Below are 15215 nucleotides of genomic sequence, written 5' to 3'. Positions count from 1 at the left end.
AAGGAACTGGGAATCTAATACCCTCTACCCTCCTCTGTTGTGTCCCTGGTTACTGTTAGCTCCTTAAATCAAGACACTGATATCCAATAGCTAGGTACATCCTATAAGATTTATTGATCATGTCTGCACTGTAGAAGTATTCACACTACACTCACTAAAATCCCTAATTCACTTCCTGTATGCACTGGGTTTAATAGAAAACCTGGTCTGGATTCTCTGAGGGCTTATATAGAGATCACTTTAGATAAACTATTACCAGCAGGCGAGTGGGGGGAGAAAACCTTTTGAAGTGGTAAACACCCATTTTTTCATGGTCTGTGCGTATAAAAACATCCTCACTGCATTTTCCACTTTTATGCATCTGATGAAGTGAGCTGTAGCTCATGAAAGCTTATGCTCAAATAAATTGGTTAGTCTCTAAGGTGCCACAAGTACTCCTTTTCTTTTTGCGAATACAGACTAACACGGCTGCTACTCTGAAATCTGTATCTGCTTTGGTTATTACAAATTACTGGACAGGAACCTAAGGGAGTGGGGCGGGGGGTTGGGAGGGGAGACTGAGGGTGTTTAAATCAGGATTTTACCCTCTGCTCCAAAGTATGTCATCAAACTTGATTTGCAGGAAACTTCCCCACTAGAACTTCAGCTGTCAGTCTCACCAGTTCAACCCACTGACCATCGTAAAAAAGGATCTGCCGTGCTAATTGGACCCAAAGTCCATCTTGTCAGTATTCTGTCTCTGATACTGGTAAGTTCCAGGAGCTTCTGCGAAAAGTGCAAAAATGCCAAAATAGCCAAATAGGAAATAATCTTTGCACAAGGGAAATTTCTTTCTAACCCCAGACAATTAATGATTGGCTTCTGCCATGGAACTTGAGGGCTTAAATATCCCTTTATAAATGATTTATCCCATATAGCTATGGATGTTCTTATAACTCATATAAATGTCTAATACTTTTTTGAATCCTGCTGAGCTCCTTGCCTTGTCTTTAAAAGGGTTGCTTTTCTGTGACTGAAAGCAGAATTTGTCCCATAAGGATCTATGAATATCTCCACAAAAGCATAGTGAGAGCCATGCTGTCCTGTACTAATGCATCACAATCATAAAGAGATGGGGACAAGGATCTGTAACCAGTGAGCCATCCAAATAGGTGATAAAGAAAGACAGAAGCGAAGGAGTCACTCTTTAAAAGAAAGATATAAATAGATCTTGAAATGGAATGCAAATCCATGTTATATTGTTCCACCAGTAGATGGTGCTGTATCTTATTTAAGCTAACCTGTGCCATATCTGTTAGAACAATAAACAATCTTATCGTGAACAAATCTGGTGTGTATCTCTCTGAGAAGAAAGCTCTATTGCCAGCCCATATCTGGTATAGAAGCCTGATCTACTAGTAACTGCCCTGCAACCTATCATTACAATGCTGTACATGACATGGTGTCAGAAGTAAACTACTGCCAGATCAGAACAGAAACATAAAGAGAAAAGTTTATAGATAGGGGTGGTGGGGCAACAAAGGTTGCAGGATCTCATCAACATGCCACTCTTTAATGCCCCCAGAGAACATCAGCTTTGATAAACCTTTGCAATGGACAGACAGGAAGCAGTCATCTGCCACCACTGAGAACAGCCGAACTCCATCCTCTTTGGAACCAACTTCATGTAGCTGAAGGCTGCTATCAAATCCCCCCTCACTCTTCTTTTCTGAAGACTAAACAAGCCCAGTTTCCTCAGCATCTCCTCATAAGTCATGTGCCCCAGCCCTCTCCTTTGCCCTCTGCTGGACTCTCTCCAATTTGTCCACATCCTTTCTGTAGTGGGGGGCTCAAAACTGGATGCAGTTCTCCAGATATGTCCTCACCAGTGCCAAATAGAGGGGAATAATCACTTCTCTCAATCTGCTGGCTATGCTCCCACTCATGCAGCCCAATATGCTGTTAGCCTTCTTGGTAATAAGGGCACACTGCTGACTCATATCCAGCTTCTCATCCACTGTAATCCCCAGGTCCTTTTCTGTGGAAGTGCCGCTTAGCCAGTCGGTCCCCAGCCTGTAGTGGTGCATGGGATTCTTTCGTCCTAAGTGTAGGACTCTGCACTTGTCCTTGTTGAACCTCATTAGATTTCTTTTGGCCCAATCCTCCAATTTGTCTAGGTCACTCTACCCTCCAGTGTATCTACCTCTCCCCCAGCTTAGTGTCATCTGTGAACTTGCTGAGGGTGCAATCCATCCAATCATCCAGATCATTAATAAAGATATTGAACAAAACCGGCCACAGGACCAACCTCTTGGGTACGCTGCTTGATACCAGCTGCCAACTAGACATCGAGCCATTGATCACTACCCATTGAGCCCGACAATCTAGCCAGCTTTCTATCCACCTTCATAGTCCATTCATCCAATCCATACTTTCTTAACTTGCTGGCAAGAATACTGTGGGAGACTGTATGAAAAGCTTTGCTAAAGTCCAGCTATATCACGTCCACCCCATACCTACAGAGCCAGTTATCTCATCATAGGAGGCAATCAGGTTGGTCAGAGAATTCAAGGATCAGGAGAAAATGTTGAATCTTTCATTGGCTGGAGACTGATTATTTTTTTGGAACTGCTAAGTATGAAAATATTTGGAGACAGGCTGGTTGTTGGGTTAATAGATAAAAATCTCTCTAGATCTGGTTATGGTACTTGACGAAGCAATTTTAATAGATGCTTTTAATCAATTCAGTAAGAGAAAGAATATTCCATTGTGATGGGGCAGAGAGGGTCCACGTTGAAGTAGAAGGGGTTAAGGGTAGCCCAGGGGCTCAGCTAGCCTCGCCTTGCTGTACCATCAACAAATGCTAACCCTGGAGAAGAAATAAAATAAAAAATCCTGGCTCAGTTCAGGACTGATTGGCCTGAAGGGAACTTTGTCAGCAGAATTGTGTACAGATGGGCCTGCTAGCTGGAATAGCCACTGGGAATAAGCAATTAATCCCAAGGAGCAGGCAACATATGAATAAGAGATTGTTTGGGAGCCAAGCTTGAAGGAAATGGCAGAGATGCTCCAAGGGAAGAATGGTGGGTGACCAGTATTGAGTTGTTTGCCTTTTGTTTAGAATATTTCAAGGCTACGCTCTTCTAACACCCTGCTCCCTACTGCTGAAGTGGGGGACTGAAGGACAATTAACTGGTGGGTTGGAGCCCACCTTAATGGAGACAGAGACTTCTTCCCTTGGGGAGACATATAGGCACCTAGAAGGTCCACAATGGGTCGCTGCTCCAAGCATGCCGCAACAAGCATATTGTGCCATTTTCAGCAGCATGGTGATAGAAGCAGGTTACTTATCTCCAACCTATTTGCTCCCAGTCCTGCAGTGAGCTCCATGCAGACAGACCTTTGACCCTGTGTGGAACCCCACTGAAGTGAATGGGATTGTGTGAGAGCACAGATGCCTATCCAGTCTGATATCATTGCAGGATAGAGGCCCTAATTTGCATAGTTAGCAAGGAATGATCATGAAATCACAGCAGCATCTCATAATATCTTCATTTTCCTCAGTGGAGCAAGCGTTATTTATTAGGGGTTCTCTGGAGATTTCACTGTAAGTCTAATAGAATCTTGTATATTACAATTACTTGATGCCACATTGTTTTATACAAATTTTACAGCATTTTTAATGATTTGCAGAACTAAACATTTTGAAAAACACTTCTGTTTTAACCAGCATGTGATAAAATTGAAGAATATGTGCCTTTACTATACCTGATATTTATACCCAACAATTTCCCATTTAGCTTTAAAAGTTAGTATGTATCATGCAGGAAGGATAGTGACAACATTAAACAGAAATCAACTTTTAAGATGCAATACAAATGCTATACTCTCACCAGAGACAAGCCCAGAAATCAGTTGTTCCAGTCAATTTTCAAAATAAAATTAACCCAATATTATATAAGTGAAAAATCTTTGAAGAATAACCCATTGTGTTTCTGTTACAGAAGAGAATAGATAAGCACCGAGTGTTACCTGGGTATTTAATAGCTGTTTTCCTCTCTGTGTACGTTTTGTTGGGATTGTGTATCAGAGGTCTTTTCTCAATTCTCACATTCCCCAAGTTCTCAAAAGTAAAAAGAGTGCTGGGTGCTATTTTCCTGTAAATTGTGATTAATGGAGCAGTCCCTCTAACTGTCATAAGGAGGTTATTCTGCAGTGTAACTCTGGAGTACATAGTGCATGATGAAACCTAGATATAAATAAGGTAACATTATCTAGGGCTCTGTGAATATTAAAACACTGTAACTGCTGTCAGACATATTTGGTGATTAAAATATCCATACAAAGAAACCGTTTAAAAAATACAACCCTGCTTGTTATCTTTCCCATCAGATAATGTCATGTTCTACAAAATTGTGCCCTGTTTTGTCATGTCATTTGCACTTAGTGTAAGGTACCACACTGCAGCTACATCTGACAGGCCACAAATTTTGTTCGGCATTTTCTCCACAGTGGATTTCATGCTGGACTATCTCTGCTATCTGAAAACTGGTTTGTTCATGCCATTCGAATGTTCCTGTGTTCCTTTTGGCAGCTGGATGAATCCTTAATCTTGGCCCCTTTGCCTTCAAAATCAAAAGCAGGGATTATGTTTATATAAACATATTTTTGAATATCCAAAACTTCCGTAAGTATAGTAAATCAGAATAGGGTTAATGATATCCTCTTAAGCAATGTACCATGTCTTCCTGTCTGTGTCTAAAGAACATATGCTATAGTTAACTGAACAGTCATACTGCAAAGGGGTCAGTCGGGAAATTTCATTCTGCTGCAGATAGTTGCTTAAAAATATTTGTTTCTGTTCCGTAATCATGATGCATACTGAGTACCAAAAGATGCAAGGGTGCATTCTCAGGAAATGATATAGGGATTCAGCAGCAAAAACTCCATTAAAAGGCAATGAAAATCATGCAGCTGAAATCCTGTTCAAATCTTTGAATATTTACTGTATCTCCATAATTCCCTATTTACTTTAAGCTTATAAATACACAATATGCTTTTCTTTTAATGTTATATTTAAGCAATAAGACAAGATAATAGGCAGTGGATTTCTAGGCAATTATAGAAACCCTCGATATAATTCTCTGGTATTCTAAGGACCAAAAGTGTATTAAGGGGACTACCAACTGGAATTTGAAAATGAAAATAGAGATAAAAAGTAAGTGAAGTCCTGAATATGCTTAATGTAGGTACAAACTTAATGATAACAAGTCCCTTTGTGTTTCCTAATGCCACTTCCTTAAAAAAAAAATTGCCTTTTATAATGGCATGTCTCAAAGGATTCCAAAGCACTTCTCATACATGCAGCCATCTTTATGGTACAGGATGACAGCCAACCAAGCAATCCTAAAGTTACCGAGGCAAACCCCTATTCTTTGGAATTTTTAGCATCTACTTAAAACAGGAAGGACCTCATGTCTTTTTATTTTTCTTTTGTTGTTAAGTTCTCATGTTAGAGAACCTTTGGAATTCAATTTACCATACCTACCTCACAAAGGTGAAAAGCTAAGATGACCCTTCTAGGATTTACCTGTAGTTTCCCCAAATCTAGATAATTTAAAAGTCGGCAATACTCATTAAGGCTAGTCGGTAAATGAGAGGGTGTAATATTCCACCCACCCTGTAAGGCCTGCTCAAATTGCATGTCCGGGTGCAGAGGGGACAGCAGGGTCTACAGGGTAGCTGTCCTCTGCAAAGAAGGGGGGAATTTGGGTTGAGGAGGGGCAGGGCTTCCCCACCCAAGTCACAGGACAGCAGAGCTGAATGAGCATGGATGTACCCTGTAAAGGTCACTTTATGCCCCATGCTAGAGCAATTCTTGCCGAGGGCTTCTCCTGGGGAGGCATAGCTATATTATTTATTTATTTATTTTATTTATTGATGTACTGCCTTGTGATAGCGCTAAGAGCCAGGTGCCAACTCATCAAAATACTGTTTAAACTGATAACAAAGTTATAGTCCCTGCCCAAATGATATTACCATCTGAGTTTAAGACAAAAGGTGGATACAACACATAGACAAAAGGAGCCCATGGTATGAAGGGATCACAAGCTGTCAGGGTTCCATCCCCACTCTGAACTCTAGGGTACAGACATGCGGACCTGCATGAAAGTCCCCCTAAGCTTATTTATACCAGCTTAAGTTAAAAACTCCCCAAGCACAAATTCTCCCTTGTACCTTGGATTAGGTAACACTGCCACCACCAAGTGATTTAGACAAACGCAGGGAAAGGACCACTTGGAGTTCCTACTCCCCGCTAATATCCCCCCAAGGCCCCTCACCCCCTTTCCTGGGGAGGCTTGAGAATAAACAGGATGTGCATTGACCAACCTTGGGGTTTTTTAGGACACTAAAAAAAACCCCAATCAGATTCTAAAAGAAACAGAACTTTATTATAAAGAAAAAAGGTAAAAGAAGTACCTCTGTAAAATTTGAATGGAAGATAATCTTACAGGGCAATCAGATTCAAAAACACAGAGGATTTTCCTCTGGGCCAGACTTTAAAGTTACAAAAAGAAAACCAGGAATACACCTTCCTCTCAGCACAGAGAAAATCACAAGCCAAAACAAAAACAAGCTAACGCATTCCCTTGCTAGTACTTATTAATTCTAATGGAGTTGGATTGTTTGCTTCCTTGATCTGTGTCCGCCAAGCACACAGAACAGACAGACCAAAACCTCCCCCCCTCCACACCACCACCACCCAGATTTGAAAGTATCTTGTCCCCTTATTGGTCCTTTTGGTCAGGTGCCAGCCAGATTACCTGAGCTTCTTAACTCTTTACAGGTAAAAGGATTTTGTGCCTCTGGCCAGGAGGGATATATAGTACTGTATACAGGAAGGTTGTTACCCTTCGCTTTATATTTATGACACAAGCTTTGTGCCAATCCTTGCTAAGAGCTAGACGGAAAGGATCAGTGTAGCCCTATGCAAGATATAATTAATATTTTTAAAATCATATGCTGGAGTAATCTAAAGGGGCACTCATAGAGCACTTATTAAAATTGTACCACTGAACTGACAGGAGCAAGGGAGAATTGCTGCCTTCTCATGCCATTCAACCCCTCTCTGAATAATATCTTAGTTATCCCAGCTGGAGATAATATATCTCTAAGGCTCATAAACTTAACCTCTGAGAACCCAAAAAATTCTTTTTTCCCCTGCAATGAACCAGACTGCACCTACTGTCAGGTTATTTTATGAATATTTTTGCATTAAAGGTAATTCCCTTTTGCCAGTACAATGTTTTACATAGACCCCATTTAAAAATGCACACAGTCAAGACCTTGTGATAGAATCAATGTGCTTCATTTATTTTTCAGGAATAAAGTAGAAGTATTTCCAGCAAGTTAATTTAATATAAGTTTATTTGCAAGTAGGGTGACCAGATGTCCCGATTTTATAGGGACAGTCCCAATATTGGGAGCTTTCTCTTATATAGGAACATATTGCCCCTAACTCCTGTCTCGATTTTTCATACATGCTATCTGGTCGCTCTATTTGCAAGTGGTCTTTCTGCTTTCTTTGGTTATAAGAAACCATTTTTGTTTAAATGGGAAAACAAGTGAATAGGTTTCTCATTGCCTGTTCTCATGTCTCCACAAGGATATGTACCCCTGTTTATCATAGGCATTTATCACAGTAAAAGAAAGGGGAAACGTTTTGGGAACCCCTTTTGTTCAAATTTTGGTAGTGAATGTCTAGTTGAATAATAATATACTGTAGTGGAAATAGATCTACCATTAGAGCAGAATTAAACTACTAATTTTTGTTTCATGAAAACTTGCAGGAAACACTGAGATATTCATGAATGTTTGCAAGAATTTGTTCACTTGATCCAGAATAAATGGTATTAACTTTACTATTAATGATCACATTTTTTTGTGAAATATACAAACATTTTCAATGGGCATAATTTGTAAATTTGTCTAAACTTTTGACCTTGAGCAAAATTCAAGAGAAATATCACCATTTTCACATCATAAGACTTCTATGTGTGCATATATAGCACTCCATTCTAAAAGTATAGTATGTCAGTTAATTTTCTACGATGCCTATATAACCCATGGGTGAGTGTGTTACAAATACACCTCTGTGCCTAATCTGCAGACTATTTGTACTTGTTTGAGCCCAGTTAAGGAACTTTAGCTTTAGCTGTAACTTTAGGTTTAGCTTTAGTCTAGCTCTGGAGTTCCTGTGTTCAATTCCCCCATGTTTTGGCCAAGATGATGACTGTCACATATGGGTAACCCACTGGTCAGTTTGTGTTATGCATACCTGATCCACAAAAGTTGTTGGTCTGTTAAACACACAAACAACACCTTTGTTCTTTATTTAAAGCTTTATCAACTCATGTTTTTAGCTCTAGAACTTCCCAGTTCAAACCCCAGTGTTATCAAAAATGCTAGTCATAATGCATGCAATACTTTGAAATGTGTGTAAGCTCACTATTTTAAAACCAACCCTTTCCTGTTTCCCCAACCACCCCCCACAAATTTAGCCAAACATCTAGTTTGCACTGGGAATTGATTAAATGCCAAGTCTGAAGCTTTCAAATTTAGTTGTTCTGAGTTATCCCAGACAGTGTACACATGTTTGTTTGTAGTGTTTTTTAGATCAGAAAAGTGATTTTTGTTAACCATCTCAAACTCAAAAAAGGATGGAGGAATTTGCCTTATTTTTCTTTAAATAAATAAAAGTCAGACAGAGACTGTGTGGTAAATTTCAACCCCAAATGTGATTTTTTTTGTGTATTGAGGATGTTTTTTACAGATTGTGCGAGGAGGAAAAAGTTAAACAGTGTTAAATGCTGCTTTGCACTCAATTCACAGCAATGCTGAGGATTCAGGCATGAAGTGCAAGGCATTGATTTTGCACCAAAATAAACTATGAGCCATATGCAATCTTTATTTGCATTGATTTTAGTGGGAGTTAAGCTCATGGATTCTATGCAGTATATAGTCCTAAATACATACAGTATTAGGCGCTGATCCTGAAATGGCATTGATTAAAGTGGGCCCTTACAGTACTGGGAAGTCCCATTGATTTCAGTGGGACTACATGGTGGTGGGTGTAAGGACCAGGCTAGAGGATCCTGTTGCAGGAGTGGGTCCTAAACACACATTCATTGACTTGTAATAAAAAGCTTTCTGCAGTTATCTGACAGTTCATGGGAAAACAAATTACACTTTTAAAACCCTCTGGTATGTTATGTTCTTGTGTTTGTGCACAACTCATTAAAGGCCATGGAAAGCTGTTCCTCCATCCTTCAGGTTCTATTGTAACTTGGCATGTTCCTCCGTTTCAGCCAATATGAAAGAGATAGTTGGGCCACTGCTCTGGCCCTCCCTGCCTCCTCTGAAGAGCCATCTTGCATTACTTGCATTACTCTAATTCCTCCCTGCTCCTTGTTAACCAGAACTGGAATTGTGGCTTTGTATAAAGTGGGGAGAAGCCCCTGGCACCTCTACCCTCCCTAGAGAAGTTAGATTTAGCACTATTTGTAACTTCAGCCTTTATCCTGCCTTCTTTATTTCATTAGCAGAATAAACTGAGGGGGAAGTGTTAGCCTTAGCTTTGAATGGCCAATATTCGTGAAGCTGCTATAAACTGGTTCCACGGTAAGTTATCACAGTCAGAGTAAACCTCATTCTTTTGCATTCTAAACATTTCACCAACTGCTGGTCTTTTGAGTTTATTTTTCTAGCACCGGTGCCTTGGTGACTGGTGAAAAAGGTGTTTCTTGATCTTTTGTATTAATTGTTTGTGGTGTTGCTGCACTGTGTGCATTCACTTTCTTTATCAAAAATGTGCACTGGTAGTGTAACCTGATGGGATGATGGGAATTGTGGTAATCTGTTATTTGAAACATGTATTTTAGAGTTCACTATCTTGTACAAAATCAATGTCTGAACATAGCCTTATAAGTGGGGGAAGTTCACCCCTACATGAAACAACTATGCAAGACTCACTGTGCCCTTCACACCATATGTTTACCTTCCACAGGGCAGGACTGCATGTGGAGGGTGAAGAATAGAAGGAAATCTATGTATCCCCTATACTCAGAGAGCATAGACTCCACATTAACCCTGAACAAAGTGGTTTGGGAATTGTTCTTGAGGCTGGTCAGAGGTGGGGTTGGGACTACTGGATCTGGAAATTCAAGATTCAGTACCCCAATCCCATGCTGGTTAGTCCTTTAAAGAGAAAGAAGCTTAGCCTTGCCTGTGATCTAGCAGCTATTCCTCAGCAGCTCTTGCTTATATTAGTGACCTCAGCTGTGAAAGGGTCAGGAAAGGTGACATAAGGATGGAGGAGAACTCAGGGAAAAGAACAGAGGAAGGAGGGAGGTCATCTCTCTCTGGCTCGGGGAAGACAGACTGAAGAAGGCCATTGAGATATAATTAATCCCTGTGGTGGGGCCTGGAAAGGGGGCAAGTCACAGAGAGGCAATATTGAGGGGTCCGTTTCCAGTAAGAGAAAGGAGAAGCCAGAGGTATGAGACTCCGAGGAGAAGCTGTGTAAAGCACAGGCTGCAGGAAAACAGCACAAGGATCTCAGAGGTAGGAAGTGGCCCCTAAAAATAGTAGCACGTTTGAAAGAGCAACCCTAGCTGCTTAATGCAGCATCCCTGGGCAAGAACGCAGAGTAGAGAGTGCTTCTGGTTTCCCTATCTGCCCTGAGGAAGGGGCATACAAACTCAGTATAAGGACTGTTGAGTCTAGCATTGGTCTGAAGATGGATGCTCAAGGATAGGCTTAGGATCTCGTGCTGGGACATTTTGGGGCTTTTAGTTGTTGTTTTTTTGTCACCATGGAAGGGGTCCAAACTAGATGGGACTAAGCCAGAGTGGTGAGTATGACAGAATCAGACCATTGCAGGAGCAAAAAGGTGACCAAAAGGGGCTGCTAGAGGCAAATATCCCTGCAGTGCCCTGACCTAACACCAGGAGATGCTACTGTGGTAAGTGCAACTGCTTACAACCCCAAACACTCCATCCCAATGGCACTGATGACTGCAGCCAGTATCCCAGCCCTATGGTGAGATAGAAGAGTGGAGTTTGTTTTTCCCACACTCATTCATTTCATTCATTTAATGATCACCTATTCAGCTTTAATGCTGGTGAAGTCAATTTCATCCACTGCAATCAGTAGTAAGAAGCCTAAGGGCAGGTAATAACTTTCTTTCCTGGAATTCCCTTGCAGCAGTAATGGAAAAATTATTCTACAGCTGGTTATTATACCCCCTGTAACTAAGAGAATGCACCTATAGGTTCTGTAAACCTCTTCCTAATATTGCTAACAACATTCATTTGTAGTGTGTGATGACATTCCTGTTTTCTGTCTTCAAAGCTCATTTTGTATGTGCGTATCAATGGTACTGTTATTAATCTGAGATCCCGAAAGCTAGAATTTCTGTATAATTATGCTCTTAGCTATGAAAGATCACATTTTAATAACCAGTTAGTGTATAATTTTATTGTAAGTTGTTTGGGGGAGGGGGGAATCGTGTAAATGGAAAACAAGGCAATTTCATAATAAGCCAGGGGGTATTTCTGCATTTGTCCGTTATTAAAGAATACCCAGTGTAATTGCTTTAAAATCTTGAGAAGCATTGGAGTTGGTTAAACTTCACAAATGATGATATTTGCCTTGAAAGCACCAGGCAAATCCTAGTGAAAAGAAACAAACCAACAAATAAGACTTACTAGAGCAATTTAGCTCTAGAATGTGGGTTTCATACTATGGTGCAGCACAAGTTGCCAGGAATAGAGGGTTACAAATTGCTGATAAAAGAAGTTTCAACAAATGCCCCGTAGTTCACTGAGACCACAGTTCAGCAACATACTTGAGCACATGGCTAATTTTAAGCAAGTGAGTAATCCCATTGACTTCATTTTGCCTGTCTTAAATAGAATAATAAAAGAGCACTCTACTAATCCTTGCTGGGTATCAATAGCAAATAAATGAAAGGCAATATGATCTGCAGTAAAAGTAGGGGCCTTGTAATTCCTGTAGTACAAATTTATCATAAAGTAATCATCTAGCTGAAGGGTGCTGTGAGGCTTAATTCATGTTGGTGAAGCACTTTTGAACCCACAGATCAGGCCTTCTGTATAAATTCAAAATGTTGCTCATAAAGATCTGCTGATACTTTTGAACCAGCGCTTTACTGGCAAATACGTATCTGGAGATCACATTAAAATCTATAAGAACTTTGAACAGGCTTTGAAAGGAAGGGATGGAAGTCCTATACCAGGTTATATTTAAAATTGGTTTGGCCCAAGCACTAATAGATATGCAGATAGTCCATTCTGCTGCTATCATGCTATGTGACATGACAGGCCTGTTCCACCTTGTATTTTAATCATAGAAATTAAAGCTTTAGTCTCATAACTCTGCTCAAAGATGCTCCCAAACTGTTTGTTCCTCTAAGAACACCTTATTTTCCCCCCTTCTAATTGAAAAATAAACATTTTTTTTCAAAAGGGAACTGGGAATCTAGCTTCCTTAGGTGCCTTTGAAAATTCCAGCCTAAAATGGTAATTCATCTGTTGTACATGTAGAGAAAGTTGCATTCCTGATTGCTACGAAGTTCATTGTTATTCTGTGTGTCTTTCCTCTGATTCCCTCTCCCCTCGTTTGTTGCCAATTTTTTTCCAAGTATGTCTGAAAGGATTATTCAGACAATGCTGTTAGTACCTACTGGTCATTGCTAAAATAACAGAAACAATTACCCTTCAGGCATGATATGGTCTTGCAGCACCGCATGAGCAACAGTGGCATCACCAAACCTTCTTTGTATGCCATTACGCAAGATAATCGAATTGAGGACTCCAAAACATAACAAAGTGATATGATGGTGCAGGCAGGTGGCCTAGTGTATATGGCTAAGCTGGTATTCAAGGGACCTGAGTTCTGATCCTGGCTCTGCTACAGATTTGTTGTGGGACCTTGGCAAGCCATTTCAACCTTAGCCCCAACTTGAAGAGTTTTTATCTTACCAAATGTTTGTACAGAGCACAGCACAGTGGGTTCCCAAGTAGCAGTAGTATAATTATCGGATTATTGGAAGGGGCTGCTTGTGACAGCAGGGAACTGGTAATGACCCAAGGAGGTTCCTTCCATTGCTATAGACTTCTGTTTATAACTTTTACCCATTGATCAAATATCCTAATGAGGTTTCTTTTGACAAATACTATATTATTTGGTCAACTGAGGTTGTTTGTGTTTCACAGGCTACATTTCTGGTTGGCTTATATACTTCTTGAACAGAATACATACTTGCCGGTGTAACATTATTATTAAAACTCTATGCCCTGTATCTAATATGACGAGAATTAGATGCTTGAATACCTGCTCCTTGTTCATCCTGTACATATGCAAAACTATCTCTTGCTTTGATGTATAGGAATCTGTATTCTGAAGAGGAATTCCATTCGAGACCTGGGCTTTCAAATGCAATTGCAATACTTATTTAAAAGGTGGAATTGGAGCCCTGGAACTTATCAACAATAAATTATGCTCCTGTTAAACTTGCTGCTAAACAAGGAGTTACAGTCCTATTAAAATCCAATTAAACATGCACCACATTTGAGTGATATAATTAGAACAACTGTAGAGGGTAAATGGTTCAAAGCACTGTGTAGCTGGAAAAAACATCAGCTGAGTGCCAGAAGGAAAAATAACAGTATTCTAGCAACTTCCTCTTTCCTCTTATTCTATTTTACATATTTATGTAGTGTCAGTGGATCATGGATATCAAAAAGAACTGCAAGCATTTGCTGCCATCAGTGATGTTGATAATAACCTCTTGGAAGTTGTTCACTTGTAATCCCCAGAAAATGCTTTGGGTCTGACTCAGAAGAGATTTTTGCACAGATACAAAAGCATCAAAGGCTGAACCCACTTGGCTTTAAATTTGCCACTTCAGTATCCCTGCCCACTGACAAAATGATAGTAATACCATTAATTAGCATATTTCTTTTCTCCCCATTCCCCTGTCTAATGCCCAGTCCAACTCCTTGTGAAGTCAATGTATACTCCTACTGACATTAGTAGGAGTTAGATCAGGCCCTTGTATTGGCCCTGGACCCTGTTTGAAAGCCAATTTAAGTCAATGGAAATAATCCACTGATTTTGGATTAGGCCTATAAGAACCAAACCGGCAAAGCACTTGCACATGTCGAACTTTAAGCATATGAGTTAGCTAAGCACACACTTATGTGCTTGGGTATAATGGGTCCATGGTTATTTAATTGCTGTACTATGCCAATATATAAAATTATATTAAACTTACATTTAATGGAATTATAAGCTATAATTTTAAACATTCAAAACTGTTAAATCCATGTCAGACACTGAAATCTTATACTAACATTAGTTATCTCTATAATTCCCATCAAAGTTGTAATATTGTATATTCATCTTACATGTACCATAACTTGCTAGGTATTGTTAGAAATGTTAAGGCAGGGAAAAAAAGTAAGTGGTGAAATCCTAACCCAATCTTAGTCCATAGGAGTTTTGCCATTGAGTTCACTTGGGCCAGGATGTTTATCCAAGGACCTCTCTGTTGCTCCTTGTTCTCACCATAGTGCAGTACAGAAAAGTAAAATGGCAAGTGGAAAAAAGTGGTGCTATGGACTAGCCATGTTTACAAGTGTTGTCTTTTACACTCAAATTGTGATCTCTTTAAGGCAGGGACCATCTTTTATTTCTGTTTTTTGTACAGCATCTAGCCCAATGGGTTAGACTATGGTGTATACCAAGCATTATGGTAATGCAAATAATAAATGCTGTTCCCCTTCATCATAACTGTCTGTCTTCTCTTCTCCCCCCTCCAAATTAAAAAACAGTGCCACCTATAGGCCACATGAAACAGTGTGACTGGGCTAGAGGAAGAGGCACACTAAAGCAGTGTGCATTTGGACACACCCCTTCTCTTCCCCTCTCCCCAAAAAGACGGAACCAGAGTTAAAGCTTTCAAAAAAGAATGATCTTCACCTGCTTCTTCATAATTCCTCTGTCTCTGAGCACAGTCATGGGCCACCTCTTGAGAGTTGAATTGGAGGGAGAATCCTGTGCATCTGGCCAGGGAACCACATGATTGCAGCCTGAGGGATACATGTGGTTCCTTGGCCTTTGCTTGGCTGGCCCCAGTACCTGTCCTCTCT

This window comes from Caretta caretta, chromosome 5, assembly GCF_965140235.1.
Source record: "Caretta caretta isolate rCarCar2 chromosome 5, rCarCar1.hap1, whole genome shotgun sequence".
In the NCBI taxonomy this organism is placed as follows: Eukaryota; Metazoa; Chordata; order Testudines; family Cheloniidae; genus Caretta; species Caretta caretta.
Note: the sequence above shows the minus strand (reverse complement) of the source record.